The sequence below is a fragment of the Lissotriton helveticus genome, chromosome 11 (genome assembly GCF_964261635.1).
Source record: "Lissotriton helveticus chromosome 11, aLisHel1.1, whole genome shotgun sequence".
Taxonomy (NCBI): domain Eukaryota; kingdom Metazoa; phylum Chordata; class Amphibia; order Caudata; family Salamandridae; genus Lissotriton; species Lissotriton helveticus.
The window spans coordinates 1,141,024,842-1,141,040,825 of record NC_136072.1 but is presented as its reverse complement, the minus strand read 5'-3'; positions in this window follow the sequence as shown (position 1 = coordinate 1,141,040,825).

The following is a 15,984-nucleotide window of genomic DNA, read 5'->3' as shown; positions in this document are numbered from 1 at the left end:
TTCTGAAAGTAATCATCAGGATGTTGAACAGAATTCTTTTATGGACAGGTAACCAGTGTAGTACTTCCAGCGCTGCTGATGTGGAAGATTTCCTAGGCCATTTTAACACTAGTCGGGCCGCAGTATGTTGAACCATCTGGAGTTTGAGTAGTACTGATTTATTAGCTCCTGCGTAAAGGCTGTTGCAATAGTCAATTCTGAATGTAATTAAGGCTGTTGCAACTGTGATGGGGAGTAGATCAAATAACTTTTTTAATGATTTGAAAATTTTGAAAAGCACCGCCAACAAATTTTAAATCTCCACCATGTATGGTTAGTAAAGTCTAAGAGCAGTAAATGTTTCAAATCAAAAAACGCTGTATCCGTAAATGCAAAAAAGTTCAAGATTCCTTTATTGATCCAATTGAAATGCCAGCCAACGCGTTTCGTTCCGTCAAGCGGAACTTCTTCAGGGCGCAATGAGTGTAGTCAGGCGTCTTGATCTTCCAAATCACAATATCACGATTCGGACACGGGTTGGTACCCTCAATATATGTAATTTGTATGCGGGCTTGATCCAGATTCAGAGATGTTTGCTCTCTTATTGATATATCGGCAAATCTCTTTCCAATTATTACGCCAAATATATTTACAGTACAAAGTACACCTTATGATTTTGAAGGGTATATTCCTCAGAAATTATTCCTATCTCTCCATCTTCATTCTTGATAGTATTAGATCTTTTTCATAAGGGTACTACCCTTAAAAGATATCTTCTATATTCTCAGTATGATGCACAATTTCCATTTATTTTAGGCAGTAACCTGTCAGGGTCAAAGTGTGGGACCCACAATTGGCGTCTCAGAAATCCACACGCCGGATATTTTCCCGCAAACGCTACTTTTTTAATGATTTGATCAGGTGAAAGCAGTTGCCTGCCACAGATACCGCTTGCTGATGGAAAGACAGAGCAAAATCAAATCTGACCCCAGGTTTCTGGTTGCCGTTACAGTGTTCGGGAGGGGGGGGATGGGGGAGGGGAGTATCGGCCGGCCACCATAGACTGGGGCAGAAATCATTCCCTTTCCCCAATTGCATGATTTCAGTTTTTTCTGAATTGCATCTCAGGTGGTTGGCTTTCATCCAGTGAAAACCCGCTGTGAGACACTGGCAGAGATTTTCCTAAGCCAGAGTGGTGTATTTATCTAGGACCAGGACTAGCTGAGTGTCGTCTGCATATTAGATGGTCTCGATGTTGAAGGACGATATCAAGCCACATAGGCATTAAAAAACACTGGGCTAAGGATAGACCCTTGAGGGACCCCGGAGAGCAGAAGCTTTTCTGCTGACTGGTATTGTCCAAGGGTGATGACTTGCCTTCTGCTATGAAGGAATGATTTTAACCAGGCCAGGGCGAGGTGGGAAATACCATATGATTCGAGGTGGTCAAGAAGAATGTCATGAAAGACCATGTCAAAAGCGGCCTGATAGGTCCAATTGGGCCAACACAGCACTCTTTCCCTGATTAAGGACAGCTTTAAGGGATTCAGCTGTGTGCAGGAGGGCTGATTCCATAGAATGCTGTGTGTCCTGAATCCAGATTGGTTTGGGTGTAGGATATTTGCTCCTTCCAGATAGGTCATGAGTTGTAAGTTTACCAATTTTTCCGTGATTTTACTAGTGTTGCAGGGATGATTGTTTATGTGCAGGAAAGGACACCTTCCTGCACATAAACAATCATTAAAGGTGATTTGTTCCTTCTGTGTGTGCTGCAAAATGCCGCACACACAGAAGGAACAAAAAGTGATGCAAAATAAGAGTATTTCTCCTTGTTGGGCCACTCCTATGACTCCACAAGAGGTGTAGGATTCTGACACATTCCCAGGTTTACAACACTTTGGGCCCGATTCACAGAACTAACTTAAGACAAAATCCTAAACTTACTACCATTTTGGTATTCACAGAAGGCACTTTCTCATTTTGGTATTCACAGAAGTCACTTACCCCAGATGCATCAAGCATCCATTTTGCGATTCCTTAATAGCGAAAAATAAGGAATAGCAAAATGCTATGCAAGAAGAAATCACTTTAAAAATAGCGATTTCTTAAAATTCCTTAATTGCGACTCGCAAATTGCGAGTAACAATTAAGGAATACCTCCCCATTCATTCCTATGGGCCTAGAGGCCCATAGGAATGAATGGGAAGACATTCTCAATTTGCGAATCGCAATTAGTGAATCGCAAAAAGAGAATGCAATTTCAAGGGTGCAGGGGTGTCTAAAGGACACCCTGTTGCACCCCTGAAATTGATCTGTGCATATATGTTGCGCACACACATGCCCCAAGGGCATGTGTGTGCACAACATGAAACTTTGAAATATGCACTTTAGTGCATTTTTCTAAGTTTTTGCAAATTACCATGAACTTGAACTTCATGGTAATTTGCAAGCCCTATTAGCGAAATCGCTATTTTTTTAAAAACTTTAATGCATTGCATTTAAGGAATCTCAATTTGAGATTCCTTAAATGCAAGTAATCGCAATTTAGCAAATTCTTAATTTGCGATTTTTGCATTTGGGATGATGCATCCCAAATGCAAAAATACCGGTCGCAAAGGGGCAGAATCTGAGAATCTGCCCCTTTGCAAGCGGTTTTTAGCTTCATGCATCTGGGCCTTACTCATTTCGGTATTCACAGAAGTTAGGAGTCCTAACTTTAGGACTCTTAAATGCCTTCTGTGAATACCAAAAGTCTAACAGTTAGGATTTTTCTCAGTTTAGGAGTAGTAAAGAAAGGACTCCTAACTTTAGGACTCCTAAATGCCTTCTGTGAATACCGAAAGTCTTAAAGTTAGGACTTTTCTCAGTTTAGGAGTCCTAAAGGTAGGAGTCCTAACTTTACTACTCCTAAACTGAGAAAAGTCTAACTTCTGTGAATACCGAAATGAGTAAGTGCCTCCTGTGAATACCAAAATGAGTAAGTGCCTTCTGTGAATACCAAAAGGAGTAAGTGCCTTCTGTGAATACCAAAATGGTAGTAAGTTTAGGATTTTGTCTTAAGTTACTTCTGTGAATTGGGCCCACAGTAAATTTGGGAATGTGTCAGGTTCCATGAATGTTGCATAGAAACACCCAAAGCATCACACATGGAATGCCCTTTTCACGCTGAGTAATGCATGAACGGGGTCTACATTTACAAAGCCATGAAAATTCATGCAGGGTGACTTTACGTGGCCTTGTAAATATGGCGAGGCACACTGCATCAGCGGTGCGTCTGAAACAAATGATGCACTGGTGGCGTAATGGGCTTGTAAATGAGGCCCTAAGTTTACAGTAATTCGCTTTTCTGCTGCAGCTCATTATCAGACAACTTTTAATAAAATTACTTCAATGCCCTAAATTGGCAAATTCTGAGCCCTCATAATGCCAAAGGCAAAATTATGCCAAAGATGGGCCTTGTAAAGTGAACGCTGCCTGCAACCCAACAAGAGTATACGAAGGGTATGGCAATTAAAAATCCCACTATCGGTGCTAATGTGAGCGGGTGGGTGCTGATGGGGGCCATTGCCACTTATTTTTAGGCACCAGCACTTTTGTTTTCTCATTATACTTTCACCCAGAGCAAAGGTGCAAACAACTCAAGACACTGAATGAAAGAGGAAGACAAAGATGGAAAAACCATGACAACGTGAGAAAGCAAAGATGAGAAAGAAGTAGGGGTGGGCGTAACTTGCATAAGTCAGTGTAATCATGCTGAATTGTGTAAAAATTCTGTGAGATTACAGGAATTAAATGATAAGTATGATAAGAGTAAATTTGCATTTGGCACAATTTTCCTTAGCTCAAAAATGACCCCTTGCAATCACTATGGATGCAAGGGTACATTTTGCTCTAAGAAAGTGCTAAAAGCAACAGAACAAGAATGTCAGCGCGATCAGTTGCTCTTGCACGCTAAATATGCTTTTGTGGTAGAATTTTTCCTCAACTTACTCCTGACATTGAGCACTAGTTTCTTGATGCAAAATGCACCCTTGCATCCAAAATGCACATGAGGCTGGATTTTGCAGAAAGAAAATAGGGCTAAATTCAAAATCACATGAACCGTATTATGAGCAGCCGCTGACAGTGTCTGGTGGGGAATAAAAGAGACATGAGTTGGAATTAAGCCTCCGCAGCCTTTGAATTCAGCACCCTCAATAATTCGTAGTGCGGACATGGGACTTTGGGCCCCGGGACTTAATGTTTTACAAATTAATCACTGTACACTATAAAGCAACTTGCACCACGACAACAAACACTAAATCACATCTTCCAAAGTACATCACACCATGTCACAAATAGAACATCATACGTCAGCTCACTAATCAAATCACAATTTAGCAGACCTTCAATTGTACATACAGCTCCACACCATTCATTAGGCACCACCTAACACCACACTATGGGGCACATGCATCAATATTGCATTTTGCGATTCCTTAAATGCGAAAAATAAGGAATCGCAATTAAGGAATTGCAAACTGCAATGCATCAAGAAATCGCTAAAAAAATAGCGATTTCTTAAAATTCCTTAATTGCGATTCTCTAATTGAGAATCGCAATTAAGGAATACCTCCCCACCCATTCCTATGGGCATTGAGGCCCATAGGAATGAATGGGAAGACATTCTTAATTTGCAATTCACCATTAGAAATTTGCAAATTGAGAATGCAATTTCAAGGGTGCAGGGGTGTCCAAAGGACACCCTGTTGCACCCCTGAAATCTGCCTACAAGTACATTTTGCACACACACATGCCCCAAGGGCATGTGTGTGTGTAAAATGGAACTTTGAAAAATGCACTTTAGTGCATTTTTCAAAGTTTTCGCAAATTACCATGAAGGTCAACTTCATGGTAATTTGCTCCCCTTATTTGTGAATTCGCAAATTTTTAAAGTTTGATGCATTGCATTTAAGGAATTTCAATTTGAGATTCCTTAAATGCAATCGCAATTTAAGAAATCGCAATTTTGCGATTTCTTAAATTGAGAAAATTACAAAAATGATAATGCATCCCAAAAATTGGAACTGCATTCGTAAACGGACGATTTTTGCGATTCACACCATTTGCGAATGCAATTTCCATTGATGCATGTGCCCCTATGTAACACCACAATAAATTGTACAATTTATCATGACAAGATGTCATGCCGCACCACATCATCCAACACCACGTCATACAACACAACACACTGTACAGCACCATATTACACTACAGAACATCCCGCACACCACATCACACTACTAAGATATCAAGTTACACCACGCCATATAACATACCCAACCTCATCACACTGTACCACACCCAGCCAAATGATATGCCACCATACCACACCACACCACATTATGCAACACACCATATTACCTCTCATCATTCTTCAGTTATCCATCATTCCAGGGCCATACCACACTTTGCTACAACAAACTACAAAATACCACAGCATAAGAACACATGGCACAACACAGTGTAGACCATATCTCACCATTCCTCTCCACAGCACCCTTCATAACATGAGCCTTCACCACATCACAATGTACCACACCATCCAACACCAAAAGAAACTTACCACACCATACCGCACCAGCCGCATACTATCCATTCATATCTCCTCACTTCACCACAAAGCACAATACTTTACCACATCACATCACGCTATATCATACCCAACAAAAATATACTACACTATATCAAACACACTCCAAAGTACAACACATCTTACCCAACTACACGCATCTCACCATACCATAAAGAGCCACCTCATATCACATCACACCACATGAGACTGTACGACCACATCCAACCCACACCTCACCACACCATTCAACACATCATACATATCATCCTACATCAGACCACACTTTAGCAATTTATGAAACACCACATTTTATCATACCATATCTCACTATACCGCACCGCACCACACCACACCACAACACACTAAAACCTACCTTGCAACAAAACGCCACACCATCCATTTTAATGCTGTATTAGACTTACAACCCCACTGCAGGCACTCATAACCCACTGCAAAGTGCACATTGCAAGGTAGTCAGCGGCTAGAGAAGGACTGTGGGAGGCAGAAAGGCCAGTATATCAAAATTATGTCCCAATATTTCTTTGAAAAGTAGAATAATTAACTATTGGAGGACTTACTTTACTATTAACTTCTGGGTCCTACTGGATGAACCTGAATGGTTTCTTTTCTGAGGGACCTGTGTATTTTACAGCAATATTTGTGATGGCCATATCTTACTGTATTTCAGAGTCAGGCTGGCTGGATAACACAAACTCCTCAAACGTTCTGCTCAAATCATGCACTTGCACAATATCCCACTGGTCCAGTTGGGAGTTGCTGGGTGCCACTGCCTAGCTGTCATACGCACCCTGATCTCAACATCACGCAATACCAGTAAGAGCTATGGAGCAGCATTCGACTCTGGACACTTGACTATAAGTGCTGACAGCAAGGACGGGTCACTCTGCGAGACCCGGAAACCTGAAGAGAATGGTACAGGGAGCACACTTCACCAGCAGTGCCAAGGGCACAAGTACTCATCCCTCTTGCCTTCATTCTCTCAGCGGTTGGTGGGAAGTGGCAACAGCAGGTGCGGAATTGAGTTGTTATAAGTAAGGTCCGTCTTCAGCTCTTTCCTAAACTGGAGCAGTATTGGGTTGGTCCTCATGCATACGGGATGTTGTTGCAGATCCTTGGTGAATAGATGAAGAGGGCCTGCTGACTTGTTTTTTTCTTTTTTGTACTTCTTAGTCTGCAATCTGATGGTGTCCTAGCTGGGGTGGTGTACGGAACCACCAGAGAAGGTGAGCGTGTCTGCGAGATAAGTGGGGTGCTGGTCCGTGATGGCTTTGTAAATGATGTAGCTGGTTTTGAAGATGGTGTGTATTAGCAGCAAGATGGTGATTTTGATGGTGAGACAAGATTGTATGTGCCTTAACGTGGGGTCTTTCCCGGTGCTGGGCTTTCTTTTTGATTTCATGGAGAGTCACAGATACACGGCATATGTGGCAGAATGATATTGGGTAGCACAGGGACTAGGAGACGTAAGGACATTGTGGCACTGCGCCATGGCTCACTTGGACATAGGGACATGGGTCAGAGTGATACCAGGCAGGGGGGCACTGAGAAAGGGAGGCACTGGTCAAACCAGCAACAGAAAGGCACTATCACAGTGACTTAGGGACAGAGAGACACACACACATGTAGCTACAGACAAAGACATTGTGACAGAGAAACACTGGTACAGGGTCTTACACAGACATGGAGACATAGACGACCACTGATGGAGCGAGGTGAAGAAACAACATTTTGTATACCCCTCATAAAGTCATTTCCTCATAACTGTAACCTTTATTAATTGTGTGGTGTGGAAAATATTAATCAACGTAGTATAGAATGCACACACAAATACACGTGGGAATACTAATCTGCTTGCATGAAGAACTATAACTGACTATTTCAGTAATGTCATCATGTTGTTTACTAATGCAAAGCTTTAAATTAATCAAAAGCGACATAAATGTGCTTTCTGTTTATGTGTTTTGTGTAAAAAACATGGAGATAAGTGAGAATATCACGCATATGTGCTGCTTATTTTGCTAGGTAACAATTAATGGGGAAACCTTAGTATGAGGGGAGGTAAACAGAAGGGCTATATTTCAATAATTAACATTTATTTGTGTTTGGTTCTATGATAGTTCCCATTCTGGCTCGTGAGGCCTACCAAAACATGGAGGCTTTCGATTACTGTGACAGTGAAAGATACTGCGCACGCACAGCTGAAACCAAGAATGAATGTGAGCTGCCTGTGCCTGAACGAAAGCGGTTCAAGGACGACTTGCCCTGGAAGTCCTGATGACTGCCAAGAGAATGAACATTTGAGCTACTGATCGTGGGGAAGGTTCATGTAGTAGCTAGTTGAGGATGTGACTAGGCCAAAGACTTTCTCAAACAAAGGACTCTATAAAATTCAGCTGATGCCACGGAAATGTAATATTAGGATGATGAGGTGATGCTCATCTACCCTCAAATGAGCCAATCAGAACTTGAGTTTGTGCTGATAGTTACTTTTGTAGATAGATAAAGTTAGTGAAAAAGGTATAAAAAGTCCAAATTTTCCTTAAGAGAAAACTCGCTTCCGATTTCCTCCTGAGATGCTGTCGGTATGCTGATTTTCCTGAGATGTAAGATTCTTGAATAAATGTTTTATTTCTTTGAGTGAGAACTGAGCTTTAGATGAGGTTATTAGTTAGAGATGTTAGGAGAGAATGAATTTTGGGAACTATCCGTTTTTTGCTAATATTTTTGTTCTGAAATCTTAATAATAATGTCTATTTCTGAATTTCTGAAATAAAATTAATATAACTGTTTGAGATAAAACTTTCTTCTTTAAAGTTAATTTGGAATAAAGAAATAAATAAAGCGAATAAACTGTTAGACGTGCTAAACTTTGCTTTTAATAAAAACTAGATAAATGGAGAATTAAGCTGGTCTTGTATTTTCCTACGCCTAATTTTTTACTAGCGGATCCATTGACCATAACTGTGGTGTGTCTGAATAATAATGTCTTGTTGATAAAAACCATGGTAAAACTAATTTAAACTGCAGGTGTAAATAGGATAAATATTTAGTTTTAATTTAGACACTCCGCTATGATACAGCAGCTCTCCTTTGAACCTCACCGATCCATGAAGTAGGATGGAAGCGTTTTGTGAGTAACTCGCAGTGTTATGGGCCCCATTGACGAGTAGATGTATGATTTAGTACTTCAGGGAAAGGTGATATGGTTTTAGAAAATATTTCCGGAGTAGCGCTGCATCACCAATAACCACAATGACACTCCAGCTGGGAGATTCAAGGGCAGGAGACCAGGGAGAAAGAAGGCTAGATTGAAATCTGCCCCAGCAAAAATGTTGAAACCAGCCACAGACTGCAGGATTCTGCAACTAGAATGGGACCATGAGGGCATGCTTAGGGTCATGGCAGCCCATCCTGCCGTCAAAACAGCCCCTTTACCTTAGCCTACAGAGCAATGAAGTGTCAGAACGCTCAGTCCAGCTCCGAAAAGACACCAGGAGAGATAGACTCAGGAACAGAGAGTGTGGCAGTGGAGAATGGAGAATGGGAAACTGTGGCAGGGAACTGGGGACTGTGAGACAAAGGGATGAGAGGATAGAAAATGGAATTTGTTGAGCTGCTCAGCAGTCGTGCCTCTGTATAGTTTGGGGCATATTTACAAGACCCTATCGCCACTGGAACATCACTTTTTTTTACGCTCCGGTGGTGTAGCACCCTTTGCCATATTTACAAGGTGCCACCTTGTAAATATACGCCAAGTGGGGGTGAGATGGGTGTTCCACCACAACACCCATTGGAAGCCCCAGATTTACAAGGCTGAGGAAGCGCCAAATATAACGCCATGGTATACCAGATGTTAGAATGGCGATTTGAGGAGAAATTATAAATTTCTCCTTGTTTTTTGCCTTTAAAGATAGTTTATGTGCAGGAAGGTGTCCGTTCTTGCACATAATAAACTGTCCCTGCAGCGCTGGCACCGTTGCAACCATGGTAGCAGGGTGCCTGCGCTGGCGCTAGTCAGCTTTTTTTGCACCGGCACTAGGGGAAACACAGGGGTGTGCCATATTCTTGTGAATACGGAACATCCCTGCATTTTCAAAATGCCGGAGCATGGCGCTGCCAAATTTGGCACTTATCCACGCTCTGATTTTTTTTGTAAATATGCCCCTTTGTCTCTTTGTTTATGACAACGGTGAGTGAACCTTCCCCCCCTCCCCTCGAGTCTGTCTGTCTGTTGTGCCAGTCTGTGTTTTTTGTGTATCTGCCAATGTGTCTGTTTGTATATGTCTTTATATGTGTTTGTGGTGGCCTGTGTTTGCCTGTTTGTGTATCATGGTGCAACGCAAGCCCCTGCTGCCTTTCCAGGCCAAGGGTGTGATGGGAGAGTTTGAGGCTCCCATTCAGCTAAAGGTCTGTGAATTTCCTTAGGATATTGGGATCTCAGAGGCCCCTCACCCCATCATTTTACCTAATGCCACTGCTATGTATGTTTATTTCTCTGTATAATCTGCCAGAGTGTCTTTTTGTGTCTGAGTCTGTCTGTGTGTGTGTTTGTGTCTGCGTTTCAGTGTGTATGTGTCTGTGTCTGCACTCTGCCTGGTCTGTGTGTACCTGTCTGCGTTTCTGTGTGTCTGTGTTTACATGTCTGTGTCTGCATGGGCCTGTGTGTGCGTGTCTGCGTTTCTGTGTGTCTGTGTTTATGTGTGTCTGTGTTTACGTGTCTGTGTCTGCATGGGCCTGTGTGTGTGTGTCTGCGTTTCTGTGTGTCTGTGTTTACATGTCTGTGTCTGCATGGGCCTGTGTGTGCGTGTCTGCGTTTCTGTGTGTCTGTGTTTATGTGTGTCTGTGTTTACGTGTCTGTGTCTGCATGGGCCTGTGTGTGTGTGTCTGCGTTTCTGTGTGTCTGTGTTTACGTGTCTGTGTCTGCATGGGCCTGTGTGTGCGTGTCTGCGTTTCTGTGTGTCTGCGTTTCTGTGTTTACGTGGCTGTGTCTGCATGGGCCTGTGTGTGCGTGTCTGCGTTTCTGTGTGTCTGTGTTTATGTGTCTGCATGGGCCTGTGTGTGCGTGTCTGCGTTTCTGTGTGTCTGTGTTTACGTGTCTGTGTCTGCATGGGCCTGTGTGTGCGTGTCTGCGTTTCTGTGTGTCTGTGTTTATGTGTCTGTGTCTGCATGGGCCTGTGTGTGCGTGTCCGCGTTTCTGTGTATCTGTGTTTGTGTGTGTCTGTGTTTACGTGTCTGGGTCTGCATGGGCCTGTGTGTGCGTGTGTATACGTGCCTGTGTCTGCGTGGGCCTGTGTGTGTGTGTGTGTGCGTGTGTGTGTCTGTGTCTGCGTGGGCCTGTGTTTGTGCGTGTGTGTCTGTGTCTGCATGGGCCTGTGTGTGCGTGTGTGCACCATGCTCTGTGTGGATAGCAGACTCTCCAGTGATCACAGACTTCCAAAGCTGACAGTAAACACTTTAAAGCGATTTTCCGCCACGATGTTGGCAGGATGTAATGTTTGAAAATATGAGGGTTTCTGTACACAGCTGCCCCAGGGAACGCTAATTAGCGTGCAGGCAATTAATTATTAATCTCACTTTTGTTAATTCTGAAGACAATGCTGCACTTGGCAGGCTCTTAGGATTCATAAGGTTCTTTTCACGAGCGGAGATGGTTGGCGGAGAAGGGACGTCGCTTCCAGCTCCGCGGATCTTAATTGCCTCTGCTCGGTGGCTGGGGCTGTGATCCGGGCTGGCACCAGGGCGGCTGCCAATGTTTAGAGCGTCTCTGCCCATCCAGCCAGGCTGCCAGTCTCAGGAGGCAGAGAGCCAGGCAGGAGACGCAAACCAGGGCGGAGGCAGAGTTCTAATGAAACACGAAAATACGTTCTCTCTGCTTCACCGGCCTTAGAAGAGGTGTGGCGCAGCGGCCAGGGCGCCTGACTCCAAACCACGGGGTTCACGGTTCAATCCCCGGTGCCAGCGCCAGGTTAGTCCAGCACCGTGTGAGTCTGGGCAATAGCTTGCTTAATCTGCCCGATGGCCCCTAGTGCCTTGACACCCTCGAGTAATTGTGCGCTTTACAAATACTGTATTTAATTTAATTTATCCTGAACAGCAATATTCATTGTAAAAAGTCTATACAATGAACATGCAGACAAGATGTTTTGAAATGTCTCACGTGGGACCTACATCTCCCTATATAAAATGACCACCACACTGATGTTCCAATTAATGTCTGAACCTATGTACAATGTTATATATAAGGACAGCACGTCTGCTGCTTCAGTGTAAAGATTACCTTAGCTCCAAGAAAAATCACATTTTGACGTTTCAGTGCCCCTTTTGCCCTTGCAAGAGTGTCTTTTGGTGCAATCGGACACTTTCCTAAGGACTGTTGCATTGTTGCTGAAGGGTGACCGTGGTTATCTTTCTAGTAACTCCAGTCCTGAATGTAGCAGTCTGCTTGTTGTAATTATGTGTGAACTCCTAAAAAAAATCTCAAATCCATCGCAACAGCATCAGAGCTTAGGCGAGCCTGAGCCAGCCCACAATTTAGAACTTTTGTGCTGCATGTTTGGGGTTCCTTGGACTGCTCTGGGAGTGGGTTGTGGGACCTGATTTGGAGGATTCCAGAATAATCAGGGAGTACCTACTTTTACCCCTGGATTCCTGGGGCTACCTTAATACTGGACACCAGGCTGAGCACTGAGTAAGCCCCCTTCGCACGTGACCTTCAATGTAGAGAAGCCGGGCTGATGGCATAGTGGACTAATGCCTCCACTGTAGGGGTCTGTGTTCGACTTCATGGTTACAGGTTCAAATCCCTGTGGGTCCACCCAGCCTTTCATCTTTCTGAGGTCGATTAAATGAGTACCATTAAGTTGGGTAACAATAAACATCTGTTATTCAGTGCTGAGATACTCTTGAGGGTGACTGTGCGCTTTACAAATATACGTGTTATGAAACAGTGCAAAGCATACTCAAAGAGCAGGGGGTGTGGGTGACAATCAGAACTCAGTAAAGCGTACACTAGCAAATAGTAAATCATTGTGCAGCCTGGGCTTTTACCATAAAAAGAAAAGCCCAGCAACCTACACACCCAGCACACCTAGTACACTCGCAAACTACAAATGTACATCAGGAACACATATGCAATGTATGGTTTTCACCATCTACAGGCCCTGTTGGCTGTGTTTGACATAGGCTTTTCCCCAGGTACAACCCTTCCCTATTGCATTTGTCATAGGGTTTCTTAATGCACAAACTGATGCCAATTGGCTTTGGCACAATCTCTGGAGAAAGTGGTGGGAGAGGTTATACTTTCTCCATACTTGGGACAAGAGGAAACTCTGCAGAAGTGGTCCTTGGTCCACACTCCCTATGCATCACTCCCTATGCACACTGGCAAAACGCAGAAGGGGCCAAACAATGTACCGTGGTGGTCGCGACCAGGGAAGGCACTGCCTGTGCCAACCCTGCGCTGTGCCAGCAGTCTCCTGAGTCTTCTTCGTGCCCAAGTTTCCCTCTGCCACCCAAACAGACAGAAGAGACACCTACACAACTGATGACCCTGTGGAGAGAGGGATATGCGGTCATGGGTGTATGTAAATCCAGATATGGGATCAAAAGTTGTCCTCTACTGCCTGGGATAGAATTTCCTGGGTTTTGACGATGAAACTAAAAGGGGGGAAAAATTTAGGAAAGCTCCTAGCATGGATACAGCTTTTTTGATGCTATATGCTTTAAAGACCTCTTCTGTTAAAGCTATCGATCAGGGTTGAATTATTCACCCATAAGGGACCCCATGGAAGCAGGGGACCAAACAAGGGCACAAAAGGACCAATGCAACTGGAATTCAAGTTCAATTTTTCAGTCACAACTGCACTGATTTTGATGTGGTTTGTGGTGCTGGGTTTAGTTAAGCATCACCAGATACCCCCACTGGTCACCTGAAGACTAGGCCTGGGCAAAATCTTTATTACGCTTCAGTTATCAGAGTGATTTCAGTTATTACTCATTACCCTTGTGATGCAAAGTTATTGAGTAATGCCAGCTTGAGTATTTAACAGTAATTTGGGGCAAAAATCATACCACAGGAGAACGGAAACAATGATCTAAGAGAAAGCGAGTGACTACCAGCTGCTGCTGTTCGTGTCCTGCAACATTTAGGGCCGATTCCGATCTCGTTGGGAGAAGGCTCTGTCCCACTCTGATCTGGAGGGCTTTCTGACCGACTCATGCTCCGGTGCTCCAAGCAGCCGAGTACGATGCGAACACGCTCTTTTGGACACAGATCGCTCGGAGCCCCATTGAAGTCAATGGGAGCCTGGTGTACGACATGTACATAGGATCCATTTGATGAAAAAGGTACGTTGCGCACAAGGGCGCCCCCTGTAGTGGGGATGCATCTGTGCCACCCGCACCGTACATGTATGCGGTGCGGGTGGGGACCCTCGGGTCACCTTGTGATTGACTCGTGAGGCTACGGGTGAAAAGGGGTCCGGCGCGGACCTCTGAAATCTGCTTCCGGGAGCGTTTACGTTTAGAGGCTCTGACTCGATCCAGCTGACTGAATTGTGCATCAGACTTTCTCGGTCGGAAATCGCCTCCATTGCACAGCATGGTTTGCTTAAGGGCGAGACATACGGAGCGCTTCGGACCCAAAAATGATTTGGTCTGCCATTTCGCGTTTCTCACATCGTACTTGCTCGCTCGTACAGCTGTACGAGTCGGTCAGAAATCACGCTTTGGACTCGGACCTGCTACTTGGTGGATGCCAATAGGAGCCCTTCGGAGCGAGATCGGAATCAGCCCCTTAGTGCTATTTTCATAGCACAAAATGCATCCTCAGGCTAATTTTGGACACAAGGGTGTATTTTACACTTTGAAGCTAGTGCTAAATGCTGGATTTTGCTTCTTACATAATTATGCATAATTTTGAGTAATTTTGCAATAATTACACTAGAGAGAATGACTCCGGTTATGGCCACCCCTACTCTAGACCTAGACAGAGGATGGAGTAATCTCAGGGTCACGATGGGGGCAACTAGGGGTCACTTGGGCAAAGACGGCTCACCACTGAGGTGCTTGTAGAGCTGATTATCCCCCAGGACCACAAACAGTATTAATGTTAGATGGAAAGTTGTCCTTCTTACGCTACTCCTTAGTCACTAAGCAGCTGGGCTGTGGCATCCTTCATTAAACATCTTTGGTTTGCAGGTTTATTACTCTCCACTGCCCCCTCAACAGAGAGTGCCTCCTTCCCTCAGGCAGCACTTCTAGCAGGATCAATGATTCTTGTCTACTTTGTAAAGCTGGGCTGATGAACTTCCAAAGGTGATTCCCCTCTATGGGGATGTAGTCCACCCACCCCTTCTCCTCAGAGAGGCTGTCCTTTCTCCAGACCGCCCACAGATATGTTTTAAAGGTCTTGATGTCTAAGTTTGGGCTAAAGTTGGAGGGGGCAGGGTGAAGAAAGATTGCAGCTGTGAAGCTCAGACGTACTTTAGGCACACTGATTTACGACTTCTGTGACTGATTTAAGATTTCCTGGCAGACTAATCAGTATTTATTTAGGTTGAACAAGCATTGATTGTTTCAAGTTCAGATGTGGGGGACTTCACCATACTGAGCATCCAGATGCAGGGCATTATTTCTAGGAGCTCTCTCTGGGTCTGCACACCACCGGTTCATGTGTTGGTATATTAGACTAAGGCTGACAAACCACAGTCTTTGCTAGACAGATGCAACAGGTAGAGGAGGTGGAGCTAACAGTGCCTTGAAAGGGTACCAGAGGCTAAGATTTAAAGGGAATTAAATGAACTTACTACCTACCACGTACCGAAACCTGCCTACAGTGCCACCTCTGGGAGAGGAGTCAGCAAGGTCCCAGGGCTTGGTTTCAAGTAGAAATTGGGATTTTATGCCAACCACCCACCAGATAGTGGAGTCTAGCTACAAGTATTTCTCTGGGGAAAATCCTGCAATGTTCCAGGGTGTTGCTCTCGGGGCAAATAAATGACAGCAGAATCCCCACTTCAGTCTTTCATTCTGAACTAGTGTTCACATAAAGGCAGCAGCAAAGGATGCCTGTGGTTAGTCAGCCAGACAGACACACATTGGCTTCACAGCCACATACCTCACACACACTCCCCACCCATCTCCCACAAGGGGTGAGGCTTGAGTGAGACTAGCAGACCTTTTAACAACAGAGGCCAGTGGACATCTGTCCCTTGAAGGATGCAGGAAGAAAGGGCCTTCCATAGAAATGAATGCTGCCACCACTGGCAGTCTCCCTCTGACCGATGAGAGGACAATAGTCACCTTTCCTGCTAGTGATGTACATTGGGTGCCCCTCCTGCCCTCAGATAGACCGTATAAGACTCATTTCT